Source organism: Hibiscus syriacus, unplaced genomic scaffold, assembly GCF_006381635.1.
Source record: "Hibiscus syriacus cultivar Baekdansim isolate YM2019G1 unplaced genomic scaffold, ASM638163v2 tig00000541_pilon, whole genome shotgun sequence".
In the NCBI taxonomy this organism is placed as follows: domain Eukaryota; kingdom Viridiplantae; phylum Streptophyta; class Magnoliopsida; order Malvales; family Malvaceae; genus Hibiscus; species Hibiscus syriacus.
Window position 1 is genome coordinate 1359828 of NW_024061798.1, and position 15962 is coordinate 1375789.

Below are 15962 nucleotides of genomic sequence, written 5' to 3' on the forward strand. Positions count from 1 at the left end.
CGGATATAGGATAAATCACTACCGCATCCAACTATTTTATAATTTCCTTCATGACTACCTTCTTCATGATTAGGTTGAGCCTTCTTTGGGGTTTCACCGAAGTACTATGGCAATCTCCTAAATTGATCTTGTGCATGCATATGGTAGGGCTAATTCCCTTGAAGTCTGCCATTGTCCATCCTATAGCCTTTTTGTCTTGTGACAAAATATTCAACAAACTATTCTTCTGTTCGGAGGTTAGATTGGCAGAGATTATTACTAGTAAAGTTTCATTAATTCCTAGGTATGCATACTTCAAATGTGATGGCAAAGTTTTAAGCTCCAAATTGGATGCATGTTGTAAAGATGATTCTGAAGACTTAACTTCATCAAAATGTAAGGGTTCAAATTTCATACCTGATCTATTATTAAGAAGCCTCGATTGTTCCTTTGTCTTTCCTTTGTATACTGCATTGGTGTCGTTTTCAGGGCACCTATTGTGTGCTTTATTTAGATTTATGTTGTCAGGGCCATAATTCTCAGAATTATCTTCTGAAAATAATTCGCCTGGGCCATAGTTTTCTTGTTTCTGTATCTCGGTTGTAGGGTCATGGTACAAACCGTTGTATTCGTCTAGCCTTAGAGATCCATCATGTCCAAGGATTGCTTTTTCCTCTACTTTTCTAATGAATTGGAATTCCTTTGAGTCATCCACATATTTCATGGAGTTGAATACATTGATGGTGACGCTTTGTTCTCCTACTCTCATTGTGAACTCTCCCTTCTCACAATCTATTAGGATTGTTCTAGTGGCTAAAAGGGTCCTCCCAGAATGATAGGTGCATTTTCATTGGCTTCGCAGTCCAACATGAGGAAATCAACTGTAAATATGAATTTGTCCACTTTTACTATGATATCTTATACTCTGCCCTCGGGCCACACATAAGACCGATCGGCTAGCTGTAGGATAACTGTGGTTGGAAAAGCTTGATACTCTTCTAGTTTCATAAATATGGACTTTGGTATCAAGTTTACAATTGATCCCAAGTCAACAAGAGCTTGTCCTACAAAGTTATTACCAATTGAACATGGTATTATAAAAATGCCAGTGTCTTTTTGTTTTGGTGGGAGTTTTCTTACTGCAGAACATATTTCTTTTGCCGTGGTGACATGTTCTACCTTCTTGTTTTTTGTAATGATGTCCTTAAGAAACATGGTATAGGAAGGCATTTGCTCTATGGCTTCAAGCAAGGGCACATTGATATACAACTAGTCCAGAACATCAACGAATTTCTTGAACTGGATGTCATCGTTATGTTTCTTCAATCGTTGAGGGAACGGTGGTGGAGGTCTCACATTATTTGCTGTTGGTGCTGAGGAATCTCTAGCCTTGGCCATGAATTTCTCATTATCTGGACGATGCTTTTCTGAGCCTTCATCATTTTCCTTCTCTTCAGACGATTCATCATGTTCCTCATTTTCAACTCGATCCTCTGGTTGTGTTATGCCATGGCGAGCAATGTTTAGGCGTTCTCCCCCAAACTTTTCATTTTGGTTGACCTGTGTTCCACTCCTTAGTGTAAGTACACTGCATTGGTCCTTTCTGTGATGTTTAGTGATCTCAGTATCACTAGGGAGATTTTCTTGTGGGCGAGAATGTAATGCCGTAACAATTTGGCCCACTTGATTCTCCAATACTCTTAGAGATGAACTATGGATTTGCAAATGTGTAGCTTGGATTTGTAACAAATTTACTTGGTTTTAAATTTCTATAGAATGCTTGTGCATCAAGGTCTTTGTTGAGGCCATGAAATCTTTTGTTGAGTCCATAAATTCCTGCAATGACAACTCCAAGGAGTTAGTATTGGAATTAGTATTAGAGGAAGAAGTTGTACCTTTGTTGTTTTGCCAGGGCAACTGATGATGCTGATTCTGAAAATGTTGATGGTCTACGTTACTTTGTTGTGGCCTGTTGTAACTAGCTGCTTGATTGTTATTGTTCCCTTGATTACTCTATGAAAAGTTTGGATGTTGTCTCCAACCAGGATTGTATGTGTTTAAATAGGGGTTATTATTTCTCCATTTATAATTGTCCACAAAATTGGTTGACTCACACTACAAGAAAATATACCTTTAATGACACACGAACGATGACACACGCTAATTTATGACTTGTAAAATAGGTGTGTCATAAAAAATGTAATGTTTTTTAAAATCTGAACGATTTATGACTTACAATAATGTGTCATATTTAATAGTCATAATCCAAAAAAATTGCAAAAACATGGAGTACACTTTTAATTGTGTGTCATCTGTAAAAGTCGTATTTTAATTTTTCCCCCCATTATTTTCACCCTTTCCTGCTTCTTCCCCTCAATAACAAAGTTCACGCCGCACCAGGGGTACCGAAGAAGAGAACGTTCAAGAAGTTCAATTTTAGAGGTGTTGATCTCGATGATCTCTTGGATATGTCCACTGATGAACTCGTCAAGCTCTTTCCTGCTCGTGCTCGTAGAAGGTTACCTCTATTTATTTTCTCTATTTGATTTTTTTCTTCTTCAATGGTTGTTGATTTTGAGATTTAGATATTTCATTTCTGGAGCCAAAGTATCTCTTCCTGGTTGAGTTTTTTTGGTACTCTTCATTTAAATGATTCATGAGATCTTGTAAACACTTGGAGTTAATGTAATCTAGGACTCTTTGGATACCTTTTAATATATTTTACAACTGACGTTTCTGTCTAAAAATATTTTCAAAAGCTGAGACCTTCCAATTCCTTAGCTCTTTTTCTATTTGTACGTTTAAAGTAGTATTTACCATGATTGGATTGTGGTCCGAATAGAGTCTTGGAAGATTAACCATATGAATGTTCGAAAAAATATCCAAAATTTCAGCATTGTGGAGTGTTCTGTCTAGTCTCTCTTGAAGAGTCAATTGCCCCTGGATATGTCTAATCTAAGTGGATTTAGCGCCTATCCAGCCTGCATCCATCTGTTCCACCTTTCTCTAAACTGAATTATGCGATCAATGTAATATGTATTAGATATTCTCTTTCCTCTATGGACGCAATGTCGTTGAAGTCTCCCATCATAATCCATGACATGTTTTTATTTGTGTGAGGTTGAACATAGGCAAAAGTAGTTACTCAACTTTTATCATCTTCTTGAACTTCGCAGTGCACAAATTGATCAGTATTTTGACAAATTCTGACTTTTATTTCATTCGAGCTCCATAACATGACGATACATCCACGCATACCTTGAGCAGAGACTTCAAAGTTCTCATCAAAGTTTAATTTCTTTAACATTTCACCAGCCCTTACGGTAGCTTTCGTCTATAAGAGACTTATGACGTTGGGTCTTTCATTTCTTGTAAGATCTCTACAATTGTTGACAAATTCACAATTTCTCACTCTTCTACAGTTCCAAGTGATCGCTTTCATTGTATCATTTCATTATTGGTGTCTCCTGAGGACCAGGATCGTTACTCTCGTGAGCATTCAAAATATTATTGGTATTTTTCATTCCTATTTCCATTTGTTCAGTCATGTGATGTATCTCCCCAGTGTTCGTTACATGCTCTTGAGGCGTGCTATTTTTCATGTTATTGATAGTAATTGTCTCTTTCTGATTTGTACCATCCTCGGAACCTTGCATTTCAATGTCCATTGCCTCATTACTTGTACCCACTCGAAAAGTTTCTTTGTTCCTTATTCGAGGGTCGTAATTGTTTTTTTCCTTTCGGCTTCAGACTATGTGAATTTGTGTCCCTCGGTAAATAATTTGTACTCGACCCCTGACTTGAATTTGTGTTCCATATTTTTGCTGCAGTGCCGTGAAAAAGAAGTTAAAAGACAAACTAGATGAGTTTCAGGTTGGTCAGATTTAGATATTTTAAGATGTATTTTACTCTCATTTTCTTAATCTTACTAGGGTTTATGCACCTGCCATTGCATATTCTTAAGGAGAGAATCCAGAAAGAGTATCAGGAGGTTGTTGAGCGACGTATTTTCACAGGTTAAGATGTTCATCTGATACTATTAGTTGCTATAATAGTGCATGATAGCTAATATTAATTTGCACCGGTTATTATGATTCCCAGTGACGGGCACAAGACCAGATGAAGAGGTATACTTCCCTTGCTATGTTATCAGTTACTTTATGTCCTATTTATCCTATGTCTGATTGTTGAACATTGTAAAGACAATTGAAAGATTGATTGCAACTGGAGATAGCGAACAAATATTCGAGAAACTAATTCAGGAGCAGGGACGGGGCCAGGTTTGACATAATTTTCTTTATTTCTTCCTTTATACTAATAGTAGATAATACTTGTCTTTCATCCCTACACCCTTCCTTTTGTTTTGTAGACTTTATTGGAATAGCCGGATATATATATATATATATATATATATATATATATATATATATATATATATATATATATATATATATATATATATATATATTGTAGAGCTTTTTAAATTGAACTTTTATTTGACTGCTTGGTTTCGGTAATCTCTTCTAATACCATCTCAAACAGGGATTGTCTATGACTAGAAGAAATTGGTTATGGTAAATTAATTTTTGGTTCGTTTGTAGATAATGATCACCATGTTTGAAATTCAAGAGCGCCATGATGTTGTGTGAGATTTGGAGAAGATGCTTCTTGATTTACAGCAGGTACTTAATCATCTTGTTGCCTTGTGGTGCTTCGATTTGATCAAAATAATTAAAATATCAAATTTGAACCCATACTTGCAAAACAATAAATCTTAAAGTTCTTGTTCCTAAGCGTGTTTGCACTTGATGTCATGGCGAAAACATATATGCTACCTATATGAACTTGACTTTATTGTTCCTTATAGTGTGTGTTAAATAGTTCCCCTTCTTATCTAAGGTTCTTATATTCTCATGTAAGGTTTCTATATATTATAGAACTAATGTGACCTTGGTAATCAGGTTGGTTTTGGTGCTGGAAATGTTGTATTCCCTCTAATTGCTACATGTGATAATCTGATAACATTCTTGTTTTGTTTTCAAATAGCCATATGTGATGGATATTATGTTTGTAACTTAATGTGAATATATTGTATGCAAATGGATTGTTTATATATAATATGATATATATATTTAGTATTATGAGGCATTAAATGTGATTTAGTTTGATTATTTTTCAATCTACAATATATATATATATATATACAATAATTTACGAAATACAATCACACCACACGAATGTGTGTCATCTTTTTTAATGACGTGTGCTTCAATGACACGCAATGTAAGTCATACATGCGTGTCATAAATTTATGACAAACGAATGTGTGTCGTCTTCATTTATGACGGGGGCTTCAATGATGCGCAATGAGCGTCATAAATGTGCGTCATAAATTTATAACACACGAATGTGTGTCGTCTTCATTTATGATGCACAATTGCGCGTCATCTTAAATTCATGTCAGTGGCTTCAACGACAGGCAAATGTGTGTCATCCGCACCCATAGATGACGCGCAATGCGCGTCATTAAAGGGGTTTTTTCTGCTAGTGTCATGGTTTTTTGGACATTCACTCTCATGATGGTTGCCGTGACAAATATGCATGCATTATTGGTCACCTTGACTTCTCTTACCTCATTAGGACATTGCAAAATTTTCAACATATTAGTTATGGCAGAAATCTGAGCAACTACCGAATCCTTACCTTCTAGTTCATATGCTCCAGATGTTTTTCTACCGGTTCCTAATCTTGTATTTGGGAATTGATAATCATTATTTGTTATCCTGTCGAGGATATCAAAGGCTTTCTCGGGTGATTTTTCAAGTAAGGTGCCATTTGCTGAGGCATATAACATCATTCGAGTAGGTGCATTAACTTCGTTATATAACATACTACTTGAGTTCAGTCATGAAATCCATGGTTGACACATTTGTGAAGTACACTTTGATACATATCCCAACATTCGTACATTGATTCATCATCTCCTTGGCGAAAGCTTGCAATGTCATTACGAAGCTGTGTATTCATATTGGGCGGATTATATCGAAGTAGGAAACTCTTGCATAAATCTTCCCATGACTCCATTGAGCCTGAAGGAACTTCACTAAGCCAAGCTCTCGCTCTATCGCGTAGGGAATAAGGAAAAGTTTTAGTTTAAGCACATCTTCATGTACTCCTTGTTGTCTAAATGGGTCGCATACTTCAAGGAAAACACGAATATATTGTCTAGCATCCTCATTGGGTGAACCACCAAATTGGCCAATAAAATTTAACATATTAAATATCACTGGTTTAAGTTTGAAATGAGTTGCTTGTATTTCAGGTGCCACAATGTCTGGATTGAGATCATTAAGAATTGGGTTCAAATGATCTCGTATCACTCTTGGTCTTGCAACTTGAAGATTAATTATTGCATCTGGATCGTCGTGATCTCCAATATTGTTGCCTTGTAATTGTAGTTGGCTTAAATGGTCTCTGGTTTGTTGGTCACGTAGCCTCTGTCTGAATGATTATTCAACTTCAGGGTCGAATGATTCCAATAGTTTACCAGCAGATCTCAGGGTCATGCAATAAAAACGTACAAAAGAAAATAATAAACTACGTTAGACTAGATAAATATAAGATGACAAGAAAAACTTGTTATGGTGAATAAAAATTTCATCAGTTGCCAATCCTCGGAAACGGCGCCAAAACATGATCGCTTGTATATGCTAAGGAAAGCAATTCTGTGCAAGTATACACAATCGAATCAAGTAATATATGGTAAGTGAGTTATTGTCTCCTCAGGGATTGGTCTACGATTTTAACCTTCACCACAACTAGAACTATTTATCACAAGCTAAGTCCTATTATCTTGTCAATCTAAACTAATATTAAGAAAACAAGAAAATACTATAATGTATGATTACAAAAAAGTTTGGTAGAGACATAATAAATATGCAGACTATAAAACAAAACAAAACAAAAACAAATGTTGATTTAAGTATAATTCAAACAACCTCACATGTTCAGACTTACCACAGAGCACTTATGCTAATCTTTTGCATTGACAACAATTATTCTAAGTCTAGAATGAATTATTATGACTTACTTAAGCTGCCTAACACAATTACCAAGTATTCTTAGACAGTTGTTATGGAAATACTACTCAGCGTTAAATACAACCCTTGGTTTGTCAGACTGTTATTATAGTAATACCTCTCAGTGTGAACTATAGTCGTTGTATATCCTACTCTAGCGTCTATCCCTTTTAGTCTATTGAAACCCGCTCCCTATCTCTAAGCTAGACAAGTTAGAACATCACCATCCTGGATCCATTCCATTGTTCACATAGATCTATCTTAATTCTCTCGAATCCAAGAATCACTATCTAGACAAAAGGCGATCTCTCAATTCTCTTACATTGCCAAGACATGTTTACCAAAACCCCAGGCAATCTCTCGATGCTCTTAAAGTGTCAAGGTAAAATATTCAAACAATGAACAAAACAGCCATCAACAAAATCATAATTCATCATTCACAAAGAATTAAATAATTATCTAGGCAAAACAAAGATTAACACCAAGTAAGACATTCAAGGTGCTATAAAAAAGTCATCCAAGTGTCATCGTTTAATACAACCCTAAACATGTAAAGAATTCAAGAACTAAGGAAGAACGACTCCCAAAACTGGAGGCTTTGTTGTGACAATTCTTATCACCACCGCGCCTGCCTTGGTGATTAGCCTCTCTCGAGACCTGACCACCTCTCTGCTACAGTCTAGCTATGGAGGACACCAAGGAAGGTCGGTTGGTAAACGGTGGGAAAGCACTACAGTTGCTCGCTCATACCTTCAGTAAAGCTCTTTTCTCTTCTTCCTTGCCTCCCCTCTTTGGCAGCTACAATTAAATATTTATAGAGAGGAATCTACTAGGGTTTCGCATGATTGGAGATAACCGTTATTATTCGTCTAGACTAAAAAAGGAAAGGTGGATGGCGGCTGTCAGAATCTTTAGGGCTTGCTTTCAGGTGGAGGAGGTCATCCAGTTGGCATGTGACATAGGCAATTTCGTCATATCCACTTCAGACTTTACAGATAAACCTTGCCCTGGCGAGAAAAATATGTTCATCACGTTCTTCTCTTTTCCATTGGCCCTTGCAATTTACGTTGTCACGACTGCAATGTTCTTCCTCTCTAAGTTTTGTGCACATACACAATCCACACAAACCCTTTCTCCTCTACAGTATCAATTAAACAAAATAAATCTTGTCGTAGCAAAACTTATCCACCACAAGCAAATATAACCTAAATGCAACTAAACTGATGTGCATACTTTGTTTAGACGAGCAATAACTTAATTGAAAAGACTAGAAATTGAGACTTTTTACAGAGTTATCGGCATCATTACTCGTCTAAATTGCTCACCAACATACTTGTTCTTAAATTCCTCCAGGAAGAACTGTCAGGTCACTTGTTCCAATGGTGAATACATCGTAGTATTTAACCACCATACTCCAGCTGATCCCCGAAGTAAATATACAACTCCACTCAACTTTTCAGAATCTGAGCAGTGAAGACTTTCAAGCATTATTATAACATCATTTAGCCATAAGTCAGCCTCCAAATGACCCTCATCCTCTTCTCCCCGAAACTCTGGAGCTCCCAAACTCTTAAGCTCTTTTGGGATCAACATCCTCGGGGCTGGAGGAGTAGGGTGAGGTGGAGGAGGTTGAAATCAGGTCAATATGGTGTTGAGAGCTTGCATAAAAGCTCCAAACTCAGGCATCGACATCCCCTGATGTACAGGTGCACTAGCATTTTTAGATGGAATCAACTGTTCACTATTAGCCTTGTAACTTTCGCTACCAGTTCCTTCTTTAATTTCTTGTTCCCTCACTCTTCGCGAATTCGAAGATTTTACATCTATTAGGACATACATAATAATAACACTACAGTTAGTAAGGAGTATCATCAATCACACTCTAATGACACCATATCAGTAACCTTGATAATCTTAATGACATGTAATCCCTTTTTCTAATTTCAAATAAAACCTATTTCGACCGAGAATTGGCTAAAACTGTAGTTCTGATACCAATAAATGTAACACCCATTTCCTATATATGTTTCCTTACACAAGTCATAGATGTCACATGACTTTTAGAAACATTTAATTATTTGTAAAACTCATAAAATTTTGTTTTGAAAACAAAACAAAACATTTAATATAAAAATAAAACATTCTTTGTACCATATTACCAAAAATTATCACTTTAATTACATTCTAGAGAATTTTTCTTGAATTCAATTACATGCCAGCTACTTTTCAAAATAAACATGATTGTCATACTGTTACTGACTAGTCAACCTTAGATTGATGATAGATGTTGTTACACTCTTTACTCGGCTAGTCTTTGCTTTTACCTATGCATGAAATCAACACACGTTAAGTATTTACTTAGTGAGGCATAATACTTTAAATGAACTACAATTCATACATAAGCATATCATGACTATCATAGTCCAAAATATTTCGTATACTTCATGAGAATCATTTAAAACCTTCTCAGTTAAACTAGGAGTGGCACCTTTCTGCCAAAATGCACCGTTATGTATTTAAGTTTCATTTATGGCACCTTTCTGCCAAAATGCACCATTATGCATTTAATTTTCATTAGTGGCACCTTTCTATCAAAATGCACTGTTATGCATTTTCATTTATGGCACTTTTCTGCCAATAATGTATCGTTATGCATTTTCATTTATGGCACCTTTTTGCCAATAATGCAATGTTATGCATTTTCATTTATTCATTAATTTTGGAGCAATTCATACTCTAAAACTTATTCATAATATCAGTTCCATACATATAATGGCAGTATATTAAATACTGTAAAACATACATTAAATCAAAACATTCTAAGTTCACTCATTGCAAGTCTTCCTCATCTCATATAAATACAATAAATGCACTCACCTAATATACCTCCCTAATATGTTGTAATGTCGTCCAACTACTCGACAGCTTTATCTTTGCCCTTTTTCTTTCTTGACTCGGGAGCTTGGTTATGATCAACACAAGCATCCATTATGTACACATACCATACCAATGTTAGTATACTCTCTAACATTTATACTTTTAATAATACTCAAAGTACTATTATATTCAATTTCTATTAAAATTCCTACTATCTTAAATTTTCCAGGCTCAATAGTATCGGCACCCTACCATGGTATCGATACTTTGATACTATAGTACTGATACTCCCCTTCAGTATCGATACCATTTATGCATTATGGTATTGTTCATCGTATTTCTTTAAATTTAAACATATATTATCAATATTGTTCTTCCAGTACCAATACTATTACCCATATTTTCCATTTTTAACCCAATTTTTACCTAATTTTCGTCTAAATCTCTTACTTTTACCTCCAATAATACCCTTAAACTTAATATCACTTAACCCAACTAACTGTTCTCCATTTAGCTTTTTATAACACCCAAATTCTCTAAAGAACACTCCAACCCAAGAATCATACTACTTTTTCTAACATGTTTTTAATCACATCCAATGCTTCTAATATCTTATTTACTTATTTGACAAGTTAAATATACTTGTAAACCTCAATAAAACTCATATTTCAACATATCATTCAAAAATCCATTTTCTTCAATCTTAAATAAATCATCAATCTCTTAGTTTTAATCCTCTTTAACCCTTTCTTAAGCTTCCACATCACTCAAGGTTTCAAAACGAAACCAAAAACTAAAGGAAAAAACTAGCTAAATAAATTCTTACCTTTGGCTATAGGGAGAGCACGGTCACAGGAAAGAAGGAGAAGAGAATGACTTAGCTTATTTCTCACCTTTCCCCTTTTCCTCTTATTAAATACCCTAATTAAAATAAAATTTTAAATCTATTTCCCTTTAAATGACCAAAAATGCCCCTTTCATTCTTCCATTCTTAATAATTGGTCTTACACACAATTTCTAAATCATTTCTTATACTTTACCATTTATTAAATTTATTTCCCTAAAATTTCAAATTCTATCAATATAGTCACTGACCTAATATTTGGGGTATTACATTCATACAAAACCTTTGTCTATTAGTAGGTATCGGAATATGTGTACACAAAGGAGGAATAACTCTAAACCTTTACATTTTGCTTTAATTTCATAAAATAGATTTCTTTCAAAAGATGTGAATTAGATACCATACGGATAGGATTAATCTCTTGAAGTAAATCATTTGGGTAGAAAGCATGTCCAGGTAGGATTGATATTTGATAAAAGCATGCTCGGGTAGATACCATGATGGGTAGGTGTTATACTCATCTGTGAATAGCACTTATATTTGTATCAATTATCTTACCTGTACTAACTAATTTTTTTCTAACTTTTTGTGTCATTTTTCATCTTTTTTGCATTACATTTCATTGGCATGACATAATGCAAAAATGTTGATCCACAAGGGGATATTTAAGTAAAATTTTTCACAATTAGAGATAAAAGTTTTCAATCAAGCAGTTGCATACACAGACATGAACCAAGGGCTAAAAGAAGTTTAGAGGCTATAAGGAAACTTGCTTGAAGATCATGCAACGTTTGAGAATGGAAAAGTGATCCCTTGATCCGATAAGGTAAAGTAATGGTAGAGATTTCTCTCACAACGATTCCTCCACTAATCATCAAGGCACGCCACATGATTTTAGCACTATAAGGGCATTAACCGTTATAGATTAAAGAGCGCTTGAGGGGTATAATTTTCAAGGACGAAGCTCCGAGATGAATCATTGATCCATTTTAGACCTAACGTCTAGGCAAAATCATGTTTGTAAAATGGACTATCTTGTGATGTGAATACTTTTATCTCTTGTAAAAATTATTCTCCGGTATTCGTCATTGTGATCAACACTTTTTGCATCTGTATTTGCATATTTATATTCTACACTATATTTATTTAAGCATTTTCACATGCATCATTCATAAAAACAAGGAATTAATTCGTGGAGGATTCAATGACAATAGTCATAATCACGTGATAGCACATTAAGAATAAAAGCAAGATTCGAACAATTAAAGGAAGAAGTTAAAATCAGTATGGTGGGAGCCTATTCAGCTGGTCGTAGGGCTGAGCCTTATAAGATGATCTAATAAAAGAGTCAATTTGATCCAATTCCAATGACCTATGAGGAATTACTTCCAATGACCTATGAGGAATTACTTCCAACACTGGTTGAGAAGAATCTTGTGACTCCAGTTTAGTCCAAGCCAAAAGAGTCCCCATATCCTGAAGGTTACGATGTTGATGCCATATGCAGCTATCACATAGGAAGTTCATGACATTCCTCTGAGAACTGTAAGGCTTTGAAGGGAAATGTCCAAAATTTGATTGATTCAGGGGTATGGACATTCGAAGAATGATAGGGCATTCTGATGTGGATCAAGAAGTCATTGCATCTACCATGAAGCTTTCTTACACTTGCATTAAGAGCATTGTTTTGTTTGAACTCATTTTTGTTTTGTCTTTAATATTTGCTTAAATACTTTTTAAATCTTTTGATGATTAAACTTATGCTACCTTTTAAGGCTATCAACAATGATGCAAGTTTTAATCTTGCAGTTATTTGAATATTGAATTAATTGCATATTCTTTTAATTCTTCAACAATTATAGATTTTTTACATATAGTAAGATTAGACCTTTCTTATACCATCTAAAACTAAAAATAAGACATCCCTGTTCTTTACCCAGAATAATTCATGGTCACTATCAAAAGACCAAACTTTGACGTTACCTCTCTTAGAGATTTTTAAATATTGTCATTATCTTTTTCAAGACACAAAAAGTTATGCCTTTACCTTTCATTGAGCCAATAAAGTCACACCATCGTCTTCTTAGACGCAAAACCAACATTTTTCTACCAATAAAACCTGAAGGCATTGAGTACAATATGTTCACTTGAACGTGAATCTTCCTACAAGAAGAAACAATGTGGGGCATCTTGAATCAACTTCCAAAAGATGAGTCCAAACAATTGAGACATGTTAGAAGTAGGAAGCAGAAAAAGGAAATTAATTCGAAATAATAATATCATGCATTAATTACATTGTTTTCATGTGAATAAAATTAATCTTGAAAATCTATCCCTCTGGGATACTTCTTCTGCAAGGACTTCTGTGTATGAAATGATAAATGTCTCTCTTTCTTTTATCCCTTCACAAAAAGATAAAATATATCCCTTGTTGTCCCCATTGGAGCCTGAATTATATTTTCTTCTAATTCAACTCTAACCAAGGATCACCCTACACAATGGGGGGCAAGGTGAAGAAATTAAGCTCGCATGAGTGAATACCATCAATCTAGATAAGACCAAGTACGAGGAGTTCAAAGATCAAATCAAGACAAGGACAGAAAAGATGAAAATAAACAAAGGAAAAAGAAAAGGAAAAGGAAAAAGAAAGAAAAAGAAAAGAAAAAGAAAAAGAAAGAAAACAAATCAAGTATTTCAAAACAAGTTACTCATCGAGCCTCAAGCCACAAACTTGATCAAGTACAATCATTTTAAAGATCCAAAATCAATTCACCAGAAGATCATGGAACATCAAAAGAAAATAAAAGACACATACGAGCAGATTCAAATTGAGCAAGACAAGATTTAAGATAACATAATGAATTAATCCTTGGTTCGATAACCCTTAAACATTTGTTTTGGCCTATTATCCCTTTCTTTAATAGCTGTGAACCATAGCCTACTTTATGTGCCTTAAAGTACCTTCTAATCATACATGAATTTCTAAACAAAATATATTATCTTTAGATTTCATCCCGCCCATCAGGATTAATATTTTATATACAAAAAAATCTTTAGTGCATGATAGAGAGAAAAAATGACAAAGGGAGTTTAAGACGTAAAATTTTGGTTAACATCTTGAAACCAAAGGAGGATTTGAGTTAAAAACTTGAAAAGGCGACTCGAATATGAAGATTGTACATATATTGTACAAGAGGCGATCTCTTAAATCTCTTGATAAGGCGTCGCACAACCCGAATGTGTTCATGATAGCTGAGAATCAGAGAACACTTCCAGTATATGAGCATAGAAGTTACTCCATCATATCAATTAATATCAAAGAAACGAGAATGCCAAATCTTGACCAAAGACAACAACCTGACACCTTATCCTTTCCAGACTTAACCCTGCCTCAAAATTAGCATTAATCTTGACACGTGTCAAATTGCTATAATTTTTTGAAGGATTAAGAGTGTAATTAATTCTTTGATATCTAATGAACTCTTGTTTTATGATTTGTCTCAATTGTGAAACCTAGAAAAAAGCTAATATTTTTAAAAAAAAATTATTAAACATTTTTCAAAATTATTTTAATTGATCTTTTCCAAATTTTGAAAATAAAATAAGAAGAAAAACATTTTCAAACAAGACAATCTCTCTGGAGTGGAGCTTGAAAATTGACACATTTCTCGCAAACATAGAAGCTCATGCCTATAATCAGTACTGGAGCAAGAAATGATAAATTTGGGGTATTATTGAAGGCCCATATTATCCAGGAGTACAAGATCATTGAATTGAGAAGACACTCATTTTCAATGAGGTAGAAAGGCATGAAGACTAAAAATGGTAAAGAAGAGACAGTGGAGCTTACTATATATAAACGTTTTGTCTATTATTACAACATACAATTGCATTATTCTGATTATTTCCCATGCATTAATGTTGGCAAGCCAAATCGTCTCACTTATATTCCCACTGAGCTTTGTTCTTTGGTGTCCTTGTAACGCTGTACAAAAACTCTGAACACCATACAAAGAGCTTCCCTAGTTGAAAAATCTATGCAGAAGCCCCATGAAAGGATGAATAAGTTGCCGAATGTTTTACGAAACAGTAACTACGGTGTTGAACCAATGTTGCGATCATGTGGTGTTTCCATAAATTCTAATTTCACCCAAGATTAAGGTTTTCTTCTATAACCCCTAAGGTTAAAAGTGAGGAATGGTGAAGATTTCTTTCCACGGAATGGGCGATGCAATTTTAACATTAAGAAACTAGTGGAGCCAACGAAGATTGAATGATCGGCACGATGTGATACAAATAGCCTTGTTCAAGATCTAATTAGATGCAGAGACATGAAAGGAATTAGGATAGAACCTTCATTCTATGTGTTTCAAGAGTCAAATCAGAATAAACGCTACTCTCCTATTGTTAGAGTGGATAAAACGTTTGAGGACATCCAATCTAAACTTCCTGGAGCTCCACAGTTCCTTCTTTGTATTTCACATGATAAGAAAAATTTTCATCCTTATGAATCTTGCCGAGTTTGGCATAGTCGCACAAGTGTATGGCTCCAACCAGGGTCAATGATCAATACCTTACAAATTTGCTTCTAAAAATCCAAACAAAGCTTTGAAGACTGAATTCTATGTTAGCAATTGAGCAAACACCTTCAATTCTAGTTGTTTATAAGGTTCCAACCATCGTCCTTGGCATGGATGTGTCTCACGGATCTCCTGGGTAGTCTGATATTCCATCGATTACTGCAGTGGTTAGCTCTAGAGAGTGGCTATTAGTTTTTAGTCATAAAGTAGCAACACGTACATAGTCTCCAAAGCTTGAAATGATGGATCCTCTTTTCAACCAATGATGAAAGCTCTTTTGGATTTCTACACAAGTTCAGGCAGAGAAAGCCAATTTTATTAGGGGAAAAATTTGATGGGGTAAGAAAAATTTGACACGATTCAAGAATTGCAAGGATGCTACTGGTGCAAACAAAGAGTAAAAGACAACCAGGTCAGGGATAGAATGAAGACTGCTCATGCAACCATTCCCATCACAGATCAAGAAAACATGTATCAACATAAACATACACATCACATAAATTTGCACCTTTGTATCATACATTCATTATCGCATGCAATAAAAATCTTTGTTTCCCCTCTCATGAGGATGCATTTATATTTTGAGAAACTAATTTCATCTTT

General features: G+C 34.8%; 1 long non-coding RNA gene and 1 pseudogene across 1 annotated transcript; both read left to right on the forward strand.

Annotated features, from left to right (window-relative positions):
• The first annotated feature begins 3945 nt into the window (after positions 1 to 3945).
• LOC120208655 lies at positions 3946 to 4614 on the forward strand. Its single transcript, XR_005524329.1, has 4 exons — positions 3946 to 3995; positions 4081 to 4106; positions 4182 to 4259; positions 4581 to 4614. It is a non-coding gene; the product is annotated as an uncharacterized LOC120208655 (long non-coding RNA).
• Positions 4615 to 14588: 9974 nt separating this feature from the next.
• On the forward strand, positions 14589 to 15625 carry LOC120208733 (annotated as a pseudogene).
• The last annotated feature ends 337 nt before the right edge of the window (positions 15626 to 15962 follow it).